Below are 19,602 nucleotides of genomic sequence, written 5' to 3' on the forward strand. Positions count from 1 at the left end.
GCAGTGATTTACATACGGAACGAGCCAGTTTGTACCGATCAGTAGACAGGACGATAATGAATATGTATGAATACGTAAAATTTTGATCTACAAATTCTACGGGAAAGGTGTGTGAGGTACGCACGCCAGGAGAAGCGATCCCCCGTGCATCTGGCGCCGTGAATAAAGAACGCCTGCTCTTTAATACTAAATCGGCGTTGAGGAGTTGTTTCCGATTTTACCGCGTTTTTCGGTAACACACGGAGTCAGACCAAGAGGGCCAGAGAAAGACAAAATACCGACAGGCTACAGAACAGAGCAGGAGGAATAAAAAAATAAAAACGGAGCCAGAGCCAGGCAGAGAGAGGCGGAGAAAGAAAAAGTAGCCACAGGCTACAGGACAGAGAGAGGGAGGCCTGAAAAGACGGGGAGGCAGGGAGCCACTCAGAGCGAGATGGAGAAAGAAGGGGCGGGGGGGCGCCAAAAAAAAAAAAAAAAAAAATTTTGCAGCAGGTAAGGAAAGAGAGGGGGCCAGGGGGGAGAGACAGGGAGGGCCCAGGACGCACAAGAGAGGCAACGGGGCCCCAGTGGCCCAGGACTCACCGCGACTCTCGCTCTCAGCGCTGCTGGCACAATTTAGCCGTTCAGATGCTTCTTTCCCCTCCTCTCCGCCCTGCCTCTTCTGCAGCTCCAGACTCTAGGCCGTTCTCCACCTAAAGAGGATACATGGGTGTCTTACCGCTCTTACGAGATGAGGCTTCCTAGGCACGTAGCCTAGCTCGCTCGTGCACTACACGCCCGTACCCAACTCCCGGTTACGCGTACAGACCCTGCGGTGCACGTTGGTGGCCTGGCCCGCTGCGGGCTACGAAGGGGGATCCTCCCTCCCTCACCTGCAGGGACAGGCTCTCTCTTGCCTGCGGCAGGAAGGCAGCTGGCAGCCAGAGCGCCTTCAGTTTCTTCTGCTTTACCTTTCGTTGGCGTCTCCAGCTTCAGCCGAGGCAGCTCCTGTCCACAGCCGGGAAGGGCTCTGTGTGTCCCTTTTCGCCCCCGCGCTGCGAGGATGGCAACGCCGGGCAGAGAGAAGCCACGCAAGCCTGAGACGGCTGCAGTCAACGGCATCCCCGGGGGAAGGACAGACAACCACGTCCTCAGCACGGTCTCTGGGAGAGGGAAAGAAGAAACAGCGACCGTCATTACCGTCGATCGACCCTGGCCAAAGCCCCTCCTTGCGCAGGGGCTTCTGGACACACCGCCCCTTCCCCGCGCTACTGCTAAGGGCCCCTGCGCCGAGGGGGAATCCAGTGCGCTCGAGGGCCGGCTCGCTGCCTTCACGACAGGGCCTGGGGGCGGCCAAGGGCTACGCAGCACGCTTCAGGGGAGGTGCCGGGGCTGGGGGCAGGCGCACGGGGCAAGGGGGGGGGGCCAGGGGAGGCTGAGCGGGAGCTCCGGTGAGCCGGGGAGGCGGCGGCCATCATCTGCGCCCTGGGCAGGGGGAAAAGGTCCTCCTCCTTTCCCTCTTCCCTTCTGTCAGCTCCCGGGGAACTCACCGCTTCTCGGGGAGCGGCCGCACCTGGAAGCCCCCAGAAATCAACACGAATCCAACCCCAAAAATACACCGCGCCTACCGTACGCGGCACGGCCGCCCGGCACCCGAGCGCCGGAACACCGCGCCTCCCGCCGCGCCCCGGTGAGCCACGTGACAGGGCCGGCAGCCACTGCGCCAGGACTACAGCTCCCGCCATGCTCTGCGCCACAACACGGCCGCCCGGCAGCCCCCCGCCGCAAGGACTACAGCTCCCGGCATGCTCTGCGCCACAACATGGCCGCCCGGCAGCCGCGCGCCACAAGGACTACAGCTCCCGGCACGCTCTGCGCCACAACATGGCCGCCCGCCCAGCCGCCACACGCACCACCACAGCTCCCGCCACGCCGCGAGCCCGCCCTCCCCGCTCTCTCACCCTGCGGGGCACCGTCCCTCCCGCCGATGCACCCGGAAGCCCCACCGAGCCCTCAGCACAGCCTCGCTCTCCCCACCGCCCGCTCCGACCCGCCGCTGCCCCGCCGCAGCCCTCCTCGGGGCTTGACCCGGCACGCAGCAGCCCCCCACCCAGCCCCCACTCACCTCCTCCCTCGCTACACTCGCAGCCCGCTGACGCTCGGCCACAGCTCCGCTCCGCTCCGCCCTCGGCTCACACTGGCCCCCCGGAGCAGGGCACCACCCCTTTTCCAGGGAGGAGCCGGCACCGCCAGCCCCACTGCCCGCACCTGGGGCTCCTCCAGCCAGACCCCGCCCACAGCTGAGGCGCAGCAGCAACGGGGGGCCCCCTCCCCTCACCCCCACAGTGCACCACCTCCTCCCCCGGGCTCCATCACAGCCCCTTGCCCCACGCCAAGGGAGCGCAAACGCAGCCCTCAGGCCAAAGGAGAGGGCAGGTGTTTGTGCAGGCGCGCACGTAACAAGTCCCAGGAGCGATTCGTGGCTCAGGGTCCCCAACGCTCCCCCTGCCCCAAGGCCACCTCGGCCGCCGTTGCCGCAGCCGCACGGAGCTGGTGGTGGCTGGGATAGTGCTCATTTTCTCCACAGTAGCTAGGAAGGGATACGTTTTGGATTTATGCTCAAAACACCGTTAATAATGTAGAGATGTTTTGGTTCTTGCTGAGCACTGCTTCCACAGTCAGGGCCTCTTCTGGTTCTCTCAGTGCCCCACCAGCAAGTAGGCTGGGACAGCTGGGAAAGCTTTCCCAGCTAACTGACCAAAGGGATATTCCATACCATTTGACATCATGCTCAGCACACGCAGCTGGGGGAAGAAGGGGGAGTCCTTGGGGCGGGGGGGGGGGGGGGGGGGGGGGCTACGGCATTTCTCTCCCTAAGTAACCATGACACATGACAGAGCCCTGCTTTCCCAGAGGTGGCTCAACACCTGCCCGCCGAAAAGGAGGAGTGAATTCATTCCTTGCTTTGCTTCCACGCACAGCTTTTGCTTTACCTATTAAACAGTCTTGATCTCAGCCCATGATTTTTCTCACTTTTACCCTTCCAGCTCTCTCCCCCAGCCCACTGAGGGTGGAGCGAGCAAGCAGCTCCCTGGTGCAGAGTTGCCAGCTGGGGCTAAACCACGGCACGCGCTTGTCCGCGTTTGGCAGGGAAGGGACCGTCCGTCGCCTGGCTCCTGGAGCGACAGGCTGCTGGGCAGAGGGGGGGGCCACCAAAGGTGAGGAGCAGGGCACAGGACAGTAGGAAGAGAGAAGAGAAGAGCGGCAGCCGGCTGGACGGGGGCGGGGGGGCGTGTGTGCGTGTAGTGAGAAGGCACGAGGCAGGGAACAGGACGGCCAGAGAAGGACAGGGAGCCTGACGGAGGTGGAGATACAAGCAGCAGAGAGAGGGGAAGAGAGGCAGCAGAAAGAGGGGGGAAGAGCAGGACACAGACCAACAAAGAAGGAAGAGGAGCAGGCTGGAGACGCACAAAGAACCTGGGGCAGGCAGCACGACAGCGAGGGAGGAAAGAAGAATAGGGGCAGGAAGCTGGACCGAGCGCGATGGAGACAGACAAGACAAGCGACAAGAACAGGGCAGAAAGGGAAGAATGAAGCCACGGGGACAGGGAGCCGAGACAGCCAACAACGGAGGGAAGGGGCCGGGGAGGGAACACCACAAAACAAACCATGGGGCTACGTGGTACAGAGCACGAGAAGGCAGAGAATTAAGAATTAGGGACAGGGAGCCAGAGAAACAACAACAAAAAAAAACACCCAAAACAAAGGGAGATGGGGAGCAAAAGGAATCGCAATGCGTACAGAAAGGAGAGAGAAACAATTCTAAAACAGGGTCACGGGGAAGCCAGAGACAGCAAGATGGAGAAAGGACAAAAGCTACAGGCTACAGGGCAGAGAGGGAAGAATTAATGAATAGACACAGAGAGCTGGGCAGAAAGAGATGGAGAAAGGCTGAAGATCACACGGCCAACAGGGAAGAGAGAAGAGAGGGAGGAATTTTCAAAACAGGGGCAAGAAGCCAGAGAGAGGGAGAGAGGCGCAACAATAAAATGGGGACAGGCCACAGGGCGGCGAGGAGGGAATCGATGAATAAGAACAGGAGACCAAAGAGAACACAATGTAGAATGGAAAAAAGGAACAGCGGCCTACAGGGAAGGAGGAATTAAAGATCAGGCACTGGGAGGCAGACAGAGACACATGAAGAAACAAGTAGGAAAAAAAAAAAAAAAAAACACACAACGGCAATGGGCTACAAAGACAGACAGAGAGGGAAGAAATAAAACATAGCAGCAAGGAGCTGGACAGAGAGAGATGAGGACAAACAAATAGCACGGGTCTACGTGACAGAGAACGTGGAATTAGAACACAGAGAGGGGGAGCTGGACAGAGAGAGAGGCCGAGAGAAAAATCTAGACGGGCTACGGCGGGCAGAGGCAGGAATTAAAACCTAGGGACAGGGAGCTGGACAGAGAGAGACAGAGATCACAGGGAACAGCGGCGGGTGCAGGAAGAACAGGAATTCAAGAATAGGGAAAGGGAGCTGGACAGAGAAGAACTCAGGCAGGCAAGTAACAGTAGCAGGGTACAGAGCAGAGCAGACGAACTAAAAAGCGCGGCGGGAGCGTTGAGGCAGACAGAGAGAGATTAAGAAAAAAGTCACGGGCTACGTGGCAAAGCAGGAGGAACTCAGAAACGGGGATGGCAACCAAGGGAGAGTGAGCTGGTGAAGGATAACGGGTATTCAAAGTGAGGGACGGGGAGCTGGGAAAAGCGAGGCAGAGAAAAACAGAATCACAGAGAGAATCACACAAAGCCAAAAAAGAAGAAACTGAACAACAGGAACAGGTGTAACCAAAGCGATGAAATCAACCAACCAGAGACGGTGTTCCATTACGGGAACACGGAGCGTACGAATCAGCGCATCTGTCGATCTGCATTTTAGTCCCTAGGCGATCGTTAATGTCAGCAGAACAACAGACAACGTGCTTCTGTCAGAAAAGGATGACAAAACGCGGTTTCGTGTAGCGGACTGAGAAAACTAGCCAAGACTGCCAAGATTAAGAGCCAAGAAGGTAAAAGGCAATTCTGGCAGGGGGAGATCGCGACCACCGACTCACGGACCACCACCGAGCCTGCGCAGTGATTTACATACGGAACGAGCCAGTTTGTACCGATCAGTAGACAGGACGATAATGAATATGTATGAATACGTAAAATTTTGATCTACAAATTCTACGGGAAAGGTGTGTGAGGTACGCACGCCAGGAGAAGCGATCCCCCGTGCATCTGGCGCCGTGAATAAAGAACGCCTGCTCTTTAATACTAAATCGGCGTTGAGGAGTTGTTTCCGATTTTACCGCGTTTTTCGGTAACACACGGAGTCAGACCAAGAGGGCCAGAGAAAGACAAATACCGACAGGCTACAGAACAGAGCAGGAGGAATAAAAAAATAAAAACGGAGCCAGAGCCAGGCAGAGAGAGGCGGAGAAAGAACAAGTAGCCACAGGCTACAGGACAGAGAGAGGGAGGCCTGAAAAGACGGGGAGGCAGGGAGCCACTCAGAGCGAGATGGAGAAAGAAGGGGCGGGGGGGCGCCAAAAAAAAAAAAAAAAAAATTTTGCAGCAGGTAAGGAAAGAGAGGGGGCCAGGGGGGAGAGACAGGGAGGGCCCAGGACGCACAAGAGAGGCAACGGGGCCCCAGTGGCCCAGGACTCACCGCGACTCTCGCTCTCAGCGCTGCTGGCACAATTTAGCCGTTCAGATGCTTCTTTCCCCTCCTCTCCGCCCTGCCTCTTCTGCAGCTCCAGACTCTAGGCCGTCCTCCACCTAAAGAGGATACATGGGTGTCTTACCGCTCTTACGAGATGAGGCTTCCTAGGCACGTAGCCTAGCTCGCTCGTGCACTACACGCCCGTACCCAACTCCCGGTTACGCGTACAGACCCTGCGGTGCACGTTGGTGGCCTGGCCCGCTGCGGGCTACGAAGGGGGATCCTCCCTCCCTCACCTGCAGGGACAGGCTCTCTCTTGCCTGCGGCAGGAAGGCAGCTGGCAGCCAGAGCGCCTTCAGTTTCTTCTGCTTTACCTTTCGTTGGCGTCTCCAGCTTCAGCCGAGGCAGCTCCTGTCCACAGCCGGGAAGGGCTCTGTGTGTCCCTTTTCGCCCCCGCGCTGCGAGGATGGCAACACCGGGCAGAGAGAAGCCACGCGAGCCTGAGACGGCTGCAGTCAACGGCATCCCCGGGGGAAGGACAGACAACCACGTCCTCAGCACGGTCTCTGGGAGAGGGAAAGAAGAAACAGCGACCGTCATTACCGTCGATCGACCCTGGCCAAAGCCCCTCCTTGCGCAGGGGCTTCTGGACACACCGCCCCTTCCCCGCGCTACTGCTAAGGGCCCCTGCGCCGAGGGGGAATCCAGTGCGCTCGAGGGCCGGCTCGCTGCCTTCACGACAGGGCCTGGGGGCGGCCAAGGGCTACGCAGCACGCTTCAGGGGAGGTGCCGGGGCTGGGGGCAGGCGCACGGGGCAAGGGGGGGCCAGGGGAGGCTGAGCGGGAGCTCCGGTGAGCCGGGGAGGCGGCGGCCATCATCTGCGCCCTGGGCAGGGGGAAAAGGTCCTCCTCCTTTCCCTCTTCCCTTCTGTCAGCTCCCGGGGAACTCACCGCTTCTCGGGGAGCGGCCGCACCTGGAAGCCCCCAGAAATCAACACGAATCCAACCCCAAAAATACACCGCGCCTACCGTACGCGGCACGGCCGCCCGGCACCCGAGCGCCGGAACACCGCGCCTCCCGCCGCGCCCCGGTGAGCCACGTGACAGGGCCGGCAGCCACTGCGCCAGGACTACCGCTCCCGGCACGCTCTGCGCCACAACACGGCCGCCCGGCAGCCCCCCGCCGCAAGGACTACAGCTCCCGGCATGCTCTGCGCCACAACACGGCCGCCCGGCAGCCCCCCGCCGCAAGGACTACAGCTCCCGGCATGCTCTGCGCCACAACACGGCCGCACGGCAGCCCCCCGCCACAAGGACTACAGCTCCCGGCATGCTCTGCGCCACAACACGGCCGCACGGCAGCCCCCCGCCGCAAGGACTACAGCTCCCGGCATGCTCTGCGCCACAACACGGCCGCCCGGCAGCCCCCCGCCGCAAGGACTACAGCTCCCGGCACGCTCTGCGCCACAACACGGCCGCCCGGCAGCCCCCCACCACAAGGACTACAGCTCCCGGCACGCTCTGCGCCACAACACGGCCGCCCGGCAGCCCCCCGCCGCAAGGACTACAGCTCCCGGCATGCTCTGCGCCACAACATGGCCGCCCGGCAGCCGCGCGCCACAAGGACTACAGCTCCCGGCACGCTCTGCGCCACAACATGGCCGCCCGCCCAGCCGGCAGACGCACCACCACAGCTCCCGCCACACCGCGAGCCCGCCCTCCCCGCTCTCTCACCCTGCGGGGCACCGTCCCTCCCGCCGATGCACCCGGAAGCCCCACCGAGCCCTCAGCACAGCCTCGCTCTCCCCACCGCCCGCTCCGACCCGCCGCTGCCCCGCCGCAGCCCTCCTCGGGGCTTGACCCGGCACGCAGCGGCCCCCCACCCAGCCCCCGCTCACCTCCTCCCTCGCTACACTCGCAGCCCGCTGACGCTCGGCCACAGCTCCGCTCCGCTCCGCCCTCGGCTCACACTGGCCCCCCGGAGCAGGGCACCACCCCTTTTCCAGGGAGGAGCCGGCACCGCCAGCCCCACTGCCCGCACCTGGGGCTCCTCCAGCCAGACCCCGCCCACAGCTGAGGCGCAGCAGCAACGGGGGGCCCCCTCCCCTCACCCCCACAGTGCACCACCTCCTCCCCCGGGCTCCATCACAGCCCCTTGCCCCACGCCAAGGGAGCGCAAACGCAGCCCTCAGGCCAAAGGAGAGGGCAGCTGTTGGTGCAGGCGCGCACGTAACAAGTCCCAGGAGCGATTCGTGGCTCAGGGTCCCCAACGCTCCCCCTGCCCCAAGGCCACCTCGGCCGCCGTTGCCGCAGCCGCACGGAGCTGGTGGTGGCTGGGATAGTGCTCATTTTCTCCACAGTAGCTAGGAAGGGATACGTTTTGGATTTATGCTCAAAACACCGTTAATAATGTAGAGATGTTTTGGTTCTTGCTGAGCACTGCTTCCACAGTCAGGGCCTCTTCTGGTTCTCTCAGTGCCCCACCAGCAAGTAGGCTGGGACAGCTGGGAAAGCTTTCCCAGCTAACTGACCAAAGGGATATTCCATACCATTTGACATCATGCTCAGCACACGCAGCTGGGGGAAGAAGGGGGAGTCCTTGGGGGGGGGGGGGGGCTACGGCATTTCTCTCCCTAAGTAACCATGACACATGACAGAGCCCTGCTTTCCCAGAGGTGGCTCAACACCTGCCCGCCGAAAAGGAGGAGTGAATTCATTCCTTGCTTTGCTTCCACGCACAGCTTTTGCTTTACCTATTAAACAGTCTTGATCTCAGCCCATGATTTTTCTCACTTTTACCCTTCCAGCTCTCTCCCCCAGCCCACTGAGGGTGGAGCGAGCAAGCAGCTCCCTGGTGCAGAGTTGCCAGCTGGGGCTAAACCACGGCACGCGCTTGTCCGCGTTTGGCAGGAAAGGGACCGTCCGTCGCCCGGCTCCTGGAGCGACGGGCTGCTGGGCAGAGGGGGAGGCCGCCAAAGGTGAGGAGCAGGGCACAGGACAGTAGGAAGAGAGAAGAGAAGAGCGGCAGCCGGCTGGACGGGGGCGGGGGGGCGTGTGTGCGTGTAGTGAGAAGGCACGAGGCAGGGAACAGGACGGCCAGAGAAGGACAGGGAGCCTGACGGAGGTGGAGATACAAGCAGCAGAGAGAGGGGAAGAGAGGCAGCAGAAAGAGGGGGGAAGAGCAGGACACAGACCAACAAAGAAGGAAGAGGAGCAGGCTGGAGACGCACAAAGAACCTGGGGCAGGCAGCACGACAGCGAGGGAGGAAAGAAGAATAGGGGCAGGAAGCTGGACCGAGCGCGATGGAGACAGACAAGACAAGCGACAAGAACAGGGCAGAAAGGGAAGAATGAAGCCACGGGGACAGGGAGCCGAGACAGCCAACAACGGAGGGAAAGGGCCGGGGAGGGAACACCACAAAACAAACCATGGGGCTACGTGGTACAGAGCACGAGAAGGCAGAGAATTAAGAATTAGGGACAGGGAGCCAGAGAAACAACAACAAAAAAAAACACCCAAAACAAAGGGAGATGGGGAGCAAAAGGAATCGCAATGCGTACAGAAAGGAGAGAGAAACAATTCTAAAACAGGGTCACGGGGAAGCCAGAGACAGCAAGATGGAGAAAGGACAAAAGCTACAGGCTACAGGGCAGAGAGGGAAGAATTAATGAATAGACACAGAGAGCTGGGCAGAAAGAGATGGAGAAAGGCTGAAGATCACACGGCCAACAGGGAAGAGAGAAGAGAGGGAGGAATTTTCAAAACAGGGGCAAGAAGCCAGAGAGAGGGAGAGAGGCGCAACAATAAAATGGGGACAGGCCACAGGGCGGCGAGGAGGGAATCGATGAATAAGAACAGGAGACCAAAGAGAACACAATGTAGAATGGAAAAAAGGAACAGCGGCCTACAGGGAAGGAGGAATTAAAGATCAGGCACTGGGAGGCAGACAGAGACACATGAAGAAACAAGTAGGAAAAAAAAAAAAAAAAAACACACAACGGCAATGGGCTACAAAGACAGACAGAGAGGGAAGAAATAAAACATAGCAGCAAGGAGCTGGACAGAGAGAGATGAGGACAAACAAATAGCACGGGTCTACGTGACAGAGAACGTGGAATTAGAACACAGAGAGGGGGAGCTGGACAGAGAGAGAGGCCGAGAGAAAAATCTAGACGGGCTACGGCGGGCAGAGGCAGGAATTAAAACCTAGGGACAGGGAGCTGGACAGAGGGAGACGGAGATCACAGGGAACAGCGGCGGGTGCAGGAAGAACAGGAATTCAAGAATAGGGAAAGGGAGCTGGACAGAGAAGAACTCAGGCAGGCAAGTAACAGTAGCAGGGTACAGAGCAGAGCAGACGAACTAAAAAGCGCGGCGGGAGCGTTGAGGCAGACAGAGAGAGATTAAGAAAAAAGTCACGGGCTACGTGGCAAAGCAGGAGGAACTCAGAAACGGGGATGGCAACCAAGGGAGAGTGAGCTGGTGAAGGATAACGGGTATTCAAAGTGAGGGACGGGGAGCTGGGAAAAGCGAGGCAGAGAAAAACAGAATCACAGAGAGAATCACACAAAGCCAAAAAAGAAGAAACTGAACAACAGGAACAGGTGTAACCAAAGCGATGAAATCAACCAACCAGAGACGGTGTTCCATTACGGGAACACGGAGCGTACGAATCAGCGCATCTGTCGATCTGCATTTTAGTCCCTAGGCGATCGTTAATGTCAGCAGAACAACAGACAACGTGCTTCTGTCAGAAAAGGATGACAAAACGCGGTTTCGTGTAGCGGACTGAGAAAACTAGCCAAGACTGCCAAGATTAAGAGCCAAGAAGGTAAAAGGCAATTCTGGCAGGGGGAGATCGCGACCACCGACTCACGGACCACCACCGAGCCTGCGCAGTGATTTACATACGGAACGAGCCAGTTTGTACCGATCAGTAGACAGGACGATAATGAATATGTATGAATACGTAAAATTTTGATCTACAAATTCTACGGGAAAGGTGTGTGAGGTACGCACGCCAGGAGAAGCGATCCCCCGTGCATCTGGCGCCGTGAATAAAGAACGCCTGCTCTTTAATACTAAATCGGCGTTGAGGAGTTGTTTCCGATTTTACCGCGTTTTTCGGTAACACACGGAGTCAGACCAAGAGGGCCAGAGAAAGACAAATACCGACAGGCTACAGAACAGAGCAGGAGGAATAAAAAAATAAAAACGGAGCCAGAGCCAGGCAGAGAGAGGCGGAGAAAGAACAAGTAGCCACAGGCTACAGGACAGAGAGAGGGAGGCCTGAAAAGACGGGGAGGCAGGGGAGCCACTCAGAGCGAGATGGAGAAAGAAGGGGCGGGGGGGCGCCAAAAAAAAAAAAAAAAAAAAATTTTGCAGCAGGTAAGGAAAGAGAGGGGGCCAGGGGGGAGAGACAGGGAGGGCCCAGGACGCACAAGAGAGGCAACGGGGCCCCAGTGGCCCAGGACTCACCGCGACTCTCGCTCTCAGCGCTGCTGGCACAATTTAGCCGTTCAGATGCTTCTTTCCCCTCCTCTCCGCCCTGCCTCTTCTGCAGCTCCAGACTCTAGGCCGTTCTCCACCTAAAGAGGATACATGGGTGTCTTACCGCTCTTACGAGATGAGGCTTCCTAGGCACGTAGCCTAGCTCGCTCGTGCACTACACGCCCGTACCCAACTCCCGGTTACGCGTACAGACCCTGCGGTGCACGTTGGTGGCCTGGCCCGCTGCGGGCTACGAAGGGGGATCCTCCCTCCCTCACCTGCAGGGACAGGCTCTCTCTTGCCTGCGGCAGGAAGGCAGCTGGCAGCCAGAGCGCCTTCAGTTTCTTCTGCTTTACCTTTCGTTGGCGTCTCCAGCTTCAGCCGAGGCAGCTCCTGTCCACAGCCGGGAAGGGCTCTGTGTGTCCCTTTTCGCCCCCGCGCTGCGAGGATGGCAACGCCGGGCAGAGAGAAGCCACGCAAGCCTGAGACGGCTGCAGTCAACGGCATCCCCGGGGGAAGGACAGACAACCACGTCCTCAGCACGGTCTCTGGGAGAGGGAAAGAAGAAACAGCGACCGTCATTACCGTCGATCGACCCTGGCCAAAGCCCCTCCTTGCGCAGGGGCTTCTGGACACACCGCCCCTTCCCCGCGCTACTGCTAAGGGCCCCTGCGCCGAGGGGGAATCCAGTGCGCTCGAGGGCCGGCTCGCTGCCTTCACGACAGGGCCTGGGGGCGGCCAAGGGCTACGCAGCACGCTTCAGGGGAGGTGCCGGGGCTGGGGGCAGGCGCACGGGGCAAGGGGGGGCCAGGGGAGGCTGAGCGGGAGCTCCGGTGAGCCGGGGAGGCGGCGGCCATCATCTGCGCCCTGGGCAGGGGGAAAAGGTCCTCCTCCTTTCCCTCTTCCCTTCTGTCAGCTCCCGGGGAACTCACCGCTTCTCGGGGAGCGGCCGCACCTGGAAGCCCCCAGAAATCAACACGAATCCAACCCCAAAAATACACCGCGCCTACCGTACGCGGCACGGCCGCCCGGCACCCGAGCGCCGGAACACCGCGCCTCCCGCCGCGCCCCGGCGAGCCACGTGACAGGGCCGGCAGCCACTGCGCCAGGACTACAGCTCCCGGCACGCTCTGCGCCACAACACGGCCGCCCGGCAGCCCCCCGCCACAAGGACTACAGCTCCCGGCATGCTCTGCGCCACAACACGGCCGCCCGGCAGCCCCCCGCCGCAAGGACTACAGCTCCCGGCACGCTCTGCGCCACAACACGGCCGCCCGGCAGCCCCCCGCCGCAAGGACTACAGCTCCCGGCACGCTCTGCGCCACAACATGGCCGCCCGCCCAGCCGCCACACGCACCACCACAGCTCCCGCCACGCCGCGAGCCCGCCCTCCCCGCTCTCTCACCCTGCGGGGCACCGTCCCTCCCGCCGATGCACCCGGAAGCCCCACCGAGCCCTCAGCACAGCCTCGCTCTCCCCACCGCCCGCTCCGACCCGCCGCTGCCCCGCCGCAGCCCTCCTCGGGGCTTGACCCGGCACGCAGCGGCCCCCCACCCAGCCCCCGCTCACCTCCTCCCTCGCTACACTCGCAGCCCGCTGACGCTCGGCCACAGCTCCGCTCCGCCCCGCCCTCGGCTCGCACTGGCCCCCCGGAGCAGGGCACCACCCCTTTTCCAGGGAGGAGCCGGCACCGCCAGCCCCACTGCCCGCACCTGGGGCTCCTCCAGCCAGACCCCGCCCACAGCTGAGGCGCAGCAGCAACGGGGGGCCCCCTCCCCTCACCCCCACAGTGCACCACCTCCTCCCCCGGGCTCCATCACAGACCCTTGCCCCACGCCAAGGGAGCGCAAACGCAGCCCTCAGGCCAAAGGAGAGGGCAGGTGTTGGTGCAGGCGCGCACGTAACAAGTCCCAGGAGCGATTCGTGGCTCAGGGTCCCCAACGCTCCCCCTGCCCCAAGGCCACCTCGGCCGCCGTTGCCGCAGCCGCACGGAGCTGGTGGTGGCTGGGATAGTGCTCATTTTCTCCACAGTAGCTAGGAAGGGATACGTTTTGGATTTATGCTCAAAACCCCGTTAATAATGTAGAGATGTTTTGGTTCTTGCTGAGCACTGCTTCCACAGTCAGGGCCTCTTCTGGTTCTCTCAGTGCCCCACCAGCAAGTAGGCTGGGACAGCTGGGAAAGCTTTCCCAGCTAACTGACCAAAGGGATATTCCATACCATTTGACATCATGCTCAGCACACGCAGCTGGGGGAAGAAGGGGGAGTCCTTGGGGGGGGGGGGGCTACGGCATTTCTCTCCCTAAGTAACCATGACACATGACAGAGCCCTGCTTTCCCAGAGGTGGCTCAACACCTGCCCGCCGAAAAGGAGGAGTGAATTAATTCCTTGCTTTGCTTCCACGCACAGCTTTTGCTTTACCTATTAAACAGTCTTGATCTCAGCCCATGATTTTTCTCACTTTTACCCTTCCAGCTCTCTCCCCCAGCCCACTGAGGGTGGAGCGAGCAAGCAGCTCCCTGGTGCAGAGTTGCCAGCTGGGGCTAAACCACGGCACGCGCTTGTCCGCGTTTGGCAGGAAAGGGACCGTCCGTCGCCCGGCTCCTGGAGCGACGGGCTGCTGGGCAGAGGGGGAGGCCGCCAAAGGTGAGGAGCAGGGCACAGGACAGTAGGAAGAGAGAAGAGAAGAGCGGCAGCCGGCTGGACGGGGGCGGGGGGGCGTGTGTGCGTGTAGTGAGAAGGCACGAGGCAGGGAACAGGACGGCCAGAGAAGGACAGGGAGCCTGACGGAGGTGGAGATACAAGCAGCAGAGAGAGGGGAAGAGAGGCAGCAGAAAGAGGGGGGAAGAGCAGGACACAGACCAACAAAGAAGGAAGAGGAGCAGGCTGGAGACGCACAAAGAACCTGGGGCAGGCAGCACGACAGCGAGGGAGGAAAGAAGAATAGGGGCAGGAAGCTGGACCGAGCGCGATGGAGACAGACAAGACAAGCGACAAGAACTGGGCAGAAAGGGAAGAATGAAGCCACGGGGACAGGGAGCCGAGACAGCCAACAACGGAGGGAAGGGGCCGGGGAGGGAACACCACAAAACAAACCATGGGGCTACGTGGTACAGAGCACGAGACGGCAGAGAATTAAGAATTAGGGACAGGGAGCCAGAGAAACAACAACAAAAAAAAACACCCAAAACAAAGGGAGATGGGGAGCAAAAGGAATCGCAATGCGTACAGAAAGGAGAGAGAAACAATTCTAAAACAGGGTCACGGGGAAGCCAGAGACAGCAAGATGGAGAAAGGACAAAAGCTACAGGCTACAGGGCAGAGAGGGAAGAATTAATGAATAGACACAGAGAGCTGGGCAGAAAGAGATGGAGAAAGGCTGAAGATCACACGGCCAACAGGGAAGAGAGAAGAGAGGGAGGAATTTTCAAAACAGGGGCAAGAAGCCAGAGAGAGGGAGAGAGGCGCAACAATAAAATGGGGACAGGCCACAGGGCGGCGAGGAGGGAATCGATGAATAAGAACAGGAGACCAAAGAGAACACAATGTAGAATGGAAAAAAGGAACAGCGGCCTACAGGGAAGGAGGAATTAAAGATCAGGCACTGGGAGGCAGACAGAGACACATGAAGAAACAAGTAGGAAAAAAAAAAAAAAAAACCACACAACGGCAATGGGCTACAAAGACAGACAGAGAGGGAAGAAATAAAACATAGCAGCAAGGAGCTGGACAGAGAGAGATGAGGACAAACAAATAGCACGGGTCTACGTGACAGAGAACGTGGAATTAGAACACAGAGAGGGGGAGCTGGACAGAGAGAGAGGCCGAGAGAAAAATCTAGACGGGCTACGGCGGGCAGAGGCAGGAATTAAAACCTAGGGACAGGGAGCTGGACAGAGAGAGACAGAGATCACAGGGAACAGCGGCGGGTGCAGGAAGAACAGGAATTCAAGAATAGGGAAAGGGAGCTGGACAGAGAAGAACTCAGGCAGGCAAGTAACAGTAGCAGGGTACAGAGCAGAGCAGACGAACTAAAAAGCGCGGCGGGAGCGTTGAGGCAGACAGAGAGAGATTAAGAAAAAAGTCACGGGCTACGTGGCAAAGCAGGAGGAACTCAGAAACGGGGATGGCAACCAAGGGAGAGTGAGCTGGTGAAGGATAACGGGTATTCAAAGTGAGGGACGGGGAGCTGGGAAAAGCGAGGCAGAGAAAAACAGAATCACAGAGAGAATCACACAAAGCCAAAAAAGAAGAAACTGAACAACAGGAACAGGTGTAACCAAAGCGATGAAATCAACCAACCAGAGACGGTGTTCCATTACGGGAACACGGAGCGTACGAATCAGCGCATCTGTCGATCTGCATTTTAGTCCCTAGGCGATCGTTAATGTCAGCAGAACAACAGACAACGTGCTTCTGTCAGAAAAGGATGACAAAACGCGGTTTCGTGTAGCGGACTGAGAAAACTAGCCAAGACTGCCAAGATTAAGAGCCAAGAAGGTAAAAGGCAATTCTGGCAGGGGGAGATCGCGACCACCGACTCACGGACCACCACCGAGCCTGCGCAGTGATTTACATACGGAACGAGCCAGTTTGTACCGATCAGTAGACAGGACGATAATGAATATGTATGAATACGTAAAATTTTGATCTACAAATTCTACGGGAAAGGTGTGTGAGGTACGCACGCCAGGAGAAGCGATCCCCCGTGCATCTGGCGCCGTGAATAAAGAACGCCTGCTCTTTAATACTAAATCGGCGTTGAGGAGTTGTTTCCGATTTTACCGCGTTTTTCGGTAACACACGGAGTCAGACCAAGAGGGCCAGAGAAAGACAAAATACCGACAGGCTACAGAACAGAGCAGGAGGAATAAAAAAATAAAAACGGAGCCAGAGCCAGGCAGAGAGAGGCGGAGAAAGAACAAGTAGCCACAGGCTACAGGACAGAGAGAGGGAGGCCTGAAAAGACGGGGAGGCAGGGAGCCACTCAGAGCGAGATGGAGAAAGAAGGGGCGGGGGGGCGCCAAAAAAAAAAAAAAAAAAAAATTTTGCAGCAGGTAAGGAAAGAGAGGGGGCCAGGGGGGAGAGACAGGGAGGGCCCAGGACGCACAAGAGAGGCAACGGGGCCCCAGTGGCCCAGGACTCACCGCGACTCTCGCTCTCAGCGCTGCTGGCACAATTTAGCCGTTCAGATGCTTCTTTCCCCTCCTCTCCGCCCTGCCTCTTCTGCAGCTCCAGACTCTAGGCCGTTCTCCACCTAAAGAGGATACATGGGTGTCTTACCGCTCTTACGAGATGAGGCTTCCTAGGCACGTAGCCTAGCTCGCTCGTGCACTACACGCCCGTACCCAACTCCCGGTTACGCGTACAGACCCTGCGGTGCACGTTGGTGGCCTGGCCCGCTGCGGGCTACGAAGGGGGATCCTCCCTCCCTCACCTGCAGGGACAGGCTCTCTCTTGCCTGCGGCAGGAAGGCAGCTGGCAGCCAGAGCGCCTTCAGTTTCTTCTGCTTTACCTTTCGTTGGCGTCTCCAGCTTCAGCCGAGGCAGCTCCTGTCCACAGCCGGGAAGGGCTCTGTGTGTCCCTTTTCGCCCCCGCGCTGCGAGGATGGCAACGCCGGGCAGAGAGAAGCCACGCAAGCCTGAGACGGCTGCAGTCAACGGCATCCCCGGGGGAAGGACAGACAACCACGTCCTCAGCACGGTCTCTGGGAGAGGGAAAGAAGAAACAGCGACCGTCATTACCGTCGATCGACCCTGGCCAAAGCCCCTCCTTGCGCAGGGGCTTCTGGACACACCGCCCCTTCCCCGCGCTACTGCTAAGGGCCCCTGCGCCGAGGGGGAATCCAGTGCGCTCGAGGGCCGGCTCGCTGCCTTCACGACAGGGCCTGGGGGCGGCCAAGGGCTACGCAGCACGCTTCAGGGGAGGTGCCGGGGCTGGGGGCAGGCGCACGGGGCAAGGGGGGGCCAGGGGAGGCTGAGCGGGAGCTCCGGTGAGCCGGGGAGGCGGCGGCCATCATCTGCGCCCTGGGCAGGGGGAAAAGGTCCTCCTCCTTTCCCTCTTCCCTTCTGTCAGCTCCCGGGGAACTCACCGCTTCTCGGGGAGCGGCCGCACCTGGAAGCCCCCAGAAATCAACACGAATCCAACCCCAAAAATACACCGCGCCTACCGTACGCGGCACGGCCGCCCGGCACCCGAGCGCCGGAACACCGCGCCTCCCGCCGCGCCCCGGCGAGCCACGTGACAGGGCCGGCAGCCACTGCGCCAGGACTACCGCTCCCGGCACGCTCTGCGCCACAACACGGCCGCCCGGCAGCCCCCCGCCGCAAGGACTACAGCTCCCGGCACGCTCTGCGCCACAACACGGCCGCCCGGCAGCCCCCCGTCACAAGGACTACAGCTCCCGGCATGCTCTGCGCCACAACACGGCCGCCCGGCAGCCCCCCGCCGCAAGGACTACAGCTCCCGGCACGCTCTGCGCCACAACATGGCCGCCCGGCAGCCCCCCGCCGCAAGGACTACAGCTCCCGGCACGCTCTGCGCCACAACATGGCCGCCCGGCAGCCCCCCGCCGCAAGGACTACAGCTCCCGGCACGCTCTGCGCCACAACATGGCCGCCCGGCAGCCCCCCGCCGCAAGGACTACAGCTCCCGGCACGCTCTGCGCCACAACACGGCCGCCCGGCAGCCCCCCGCCGCAAGGACTACAGCTCCCGCCATGCTCTGCGCCACAACATGGCCGCCCGCCCAGCCGCCACACGCACCACCACAGCTCCCGCCACGCCGCGAGCCCGCCCTCCCCGCTCTCTCACCCTGCGGGGCACCGCCCCTCCCGCCGATGCACCCGGAAGCCCCACCGAGCCCTCAGCACAGCCTCGCTCTCCCCACCGCCCGCTCCGACCCGCCGCTGCCCCGCCGCAGCCCTCCTCGGGGCTTGACCCGGCACGCAGCGGCCCCCCACCCAGCCCCCGCTCACCTCCTCCCTCGCTACACTCGCAGCCCGCTGACGCTCGGCCACAGCTCCGCCCCGCCCCGCCCTCGGCTCACACTGGCCCCCCGGAGCAGGGCACCACCCCTTTTCCAGGGAGGAGCCGGCACCGCCAGCCCCACTGCCCGCACCTGGGGCTCCTCCAGCCAGACCCCGCCCACAGCTGAGGCGCAGCAGCAACGGGGGGCCCCCTCCCCTCACCCCCACAGTGCACCACCTCCTCCCCCGGGCTCCATCACAGCCCCTTGCCCCACGCCAAGGGAGCGCAAACGCAGCCCTCAGGCCAAAGGAGAGGGCAGGTGTTGGTGCAGGCGCGCACGTAACAAGTCCCAGGAGCGATTCGTGGCTCAGGGTCCCCAACGCTCCCCCTGCCCCAAGGCCACCTCGGCCGCCGTTGCCGCAGCCGCACGGAGCTGGTGGTGGCTGGGATAGTGCTCATTTTCTCCACAGTAGCTAGGAAGGGATACGTTTTGGATTTATGCTCAAAACCCCGTTAATAATGTAGAGATGTTTTGGTTCTTGCTGAGCACTGCTTCCACAGTCAGGGCCTCTTCTGGTTCTCTCAGTGCCCCACCAGCAAGTAGGCTGGGACAGCTGGGAAAGCTTTCCCAGCTAACTGACCAAAGGGATATTCCATACCATTTGACATCATGCTCAGCACACGCAGCTGGGGGAAGAAGGGGGAGTCCTTGGGGGGGGGGGGGCTACGGCATTTCTCTCCCTAAGTAACCATGACACATGACAGAGCCCTGCTTTCCCAGAGGTGGCTCAACACCTGCCCGCCGAAAAGGAGGAGTGAATTCATTCCTTGCTTTGCTTCCACGCACAGCTTTTGCTTTACCTATTAAACAGTCTTGATCTCAGCCCATGATTTTTCTCACTTTTACCCTTCCAGCTCTCTCCCCCAGCCCACTGAGGGTGGAGCGAGCAAGCAGCTCCCTGGTGCAGAGTTGCCAGCTGGGGCTAAACCACGGCACGCGCTTGTCCGCGTTTGGCAGGAAAGGGACCGTCCGTCGCCTGGCTCCTGGAGCGACGGGCTGCTGGGCAGAGGGGGAGGCCACCAAAGGTGAGGAGCAGGGCACAGGACAGTAGGAAGAGAGAAGAGAAGAGCGGCAGCCAGCTGGACGGGGGCGGGGGGGCGTGTGTGCGTGTAGTGAGAAGGCACGAGGCAGGGAACAGGACGGCCAGAGAAGGACAGGGAGCCTGACGGAGGTGGAGATACAAGCAGCAGAGAGAGGGGAAGAGAGGCAGCAGAAAGAGGGGGGAAGAGCAGGACACAGACCAACAAAGAAGGAAGAGGAGCAGGCTGGAGACGCACAAAGAACCTGGGGCAGGCAGCACGACAGCGAGGGAGGAAAGAAGAATAGGGGCAGGAAGCTGGACCGAGCGCGATGGAGACAGACAAGACAAGCGACAAGAACTGGGCAGAAAGGG

General features: G+C 60.4%; 2 long non-coding RNA genes across 2 annotated transcripts; both read right to left on the reverse strand.

The window, feature by feature from the left end:
- Nucleotides 1-1,058: 1,058 nt before the first annotated feature.
- Nucleotides 1,059-11,626, reverse strand: LOC135311016 (uncharacterized). Its single transcript, XR_010370917.1, has 5 exons — nt 11,536-11,626; nt 11,168-11,277; nt 6,064-6,255; nt 5,696-5,805; nt 1,059-1,142 (listed from the first exon to the last, which is right to left on the reverse strand). It is a non-coding gene; the product is annotated as an uncharacterized LOC135311016 (long non-coding RNA).
- A 53-nt stretch (nt 11,627-11,679) lies between these two features.
- LOC135311022 (uncharacterized) lies at nt 11,680-16,763 on the reverse strand. Its single transcript, XR_010370925.1, has 3 exons — nt 16,696-16,763; nt 16,328-16,437; nt 11,680-11,727 (listed from the first exon to the last, which is right to left on the reverse strand). It is a non-coding gene; the product is annotated as an uncharacterized LOC135311022 (long non-coding RNA).
- Between the last annotated feature and the right edge of the window lie 2,839 nt (nt 16,764-19,602).

Source organism: Phalacrocorax carbo, unplaced genomic scaffold (genome assembly GCF_963921805.1).
Source record: "Phalacrocorax carbo unplaced genomic scaffold, bPhaCar2.1 SCAFFOLD_60, whole genome shotgun sequence".
In the NCBI taxonomy this organism is placed as follows: Eukaryota; Metazoa; Chordata; class Aves; order Suliformes; family Phalacrocoracidae; genus Phalacrocorax; species Phalacrocorax carbo.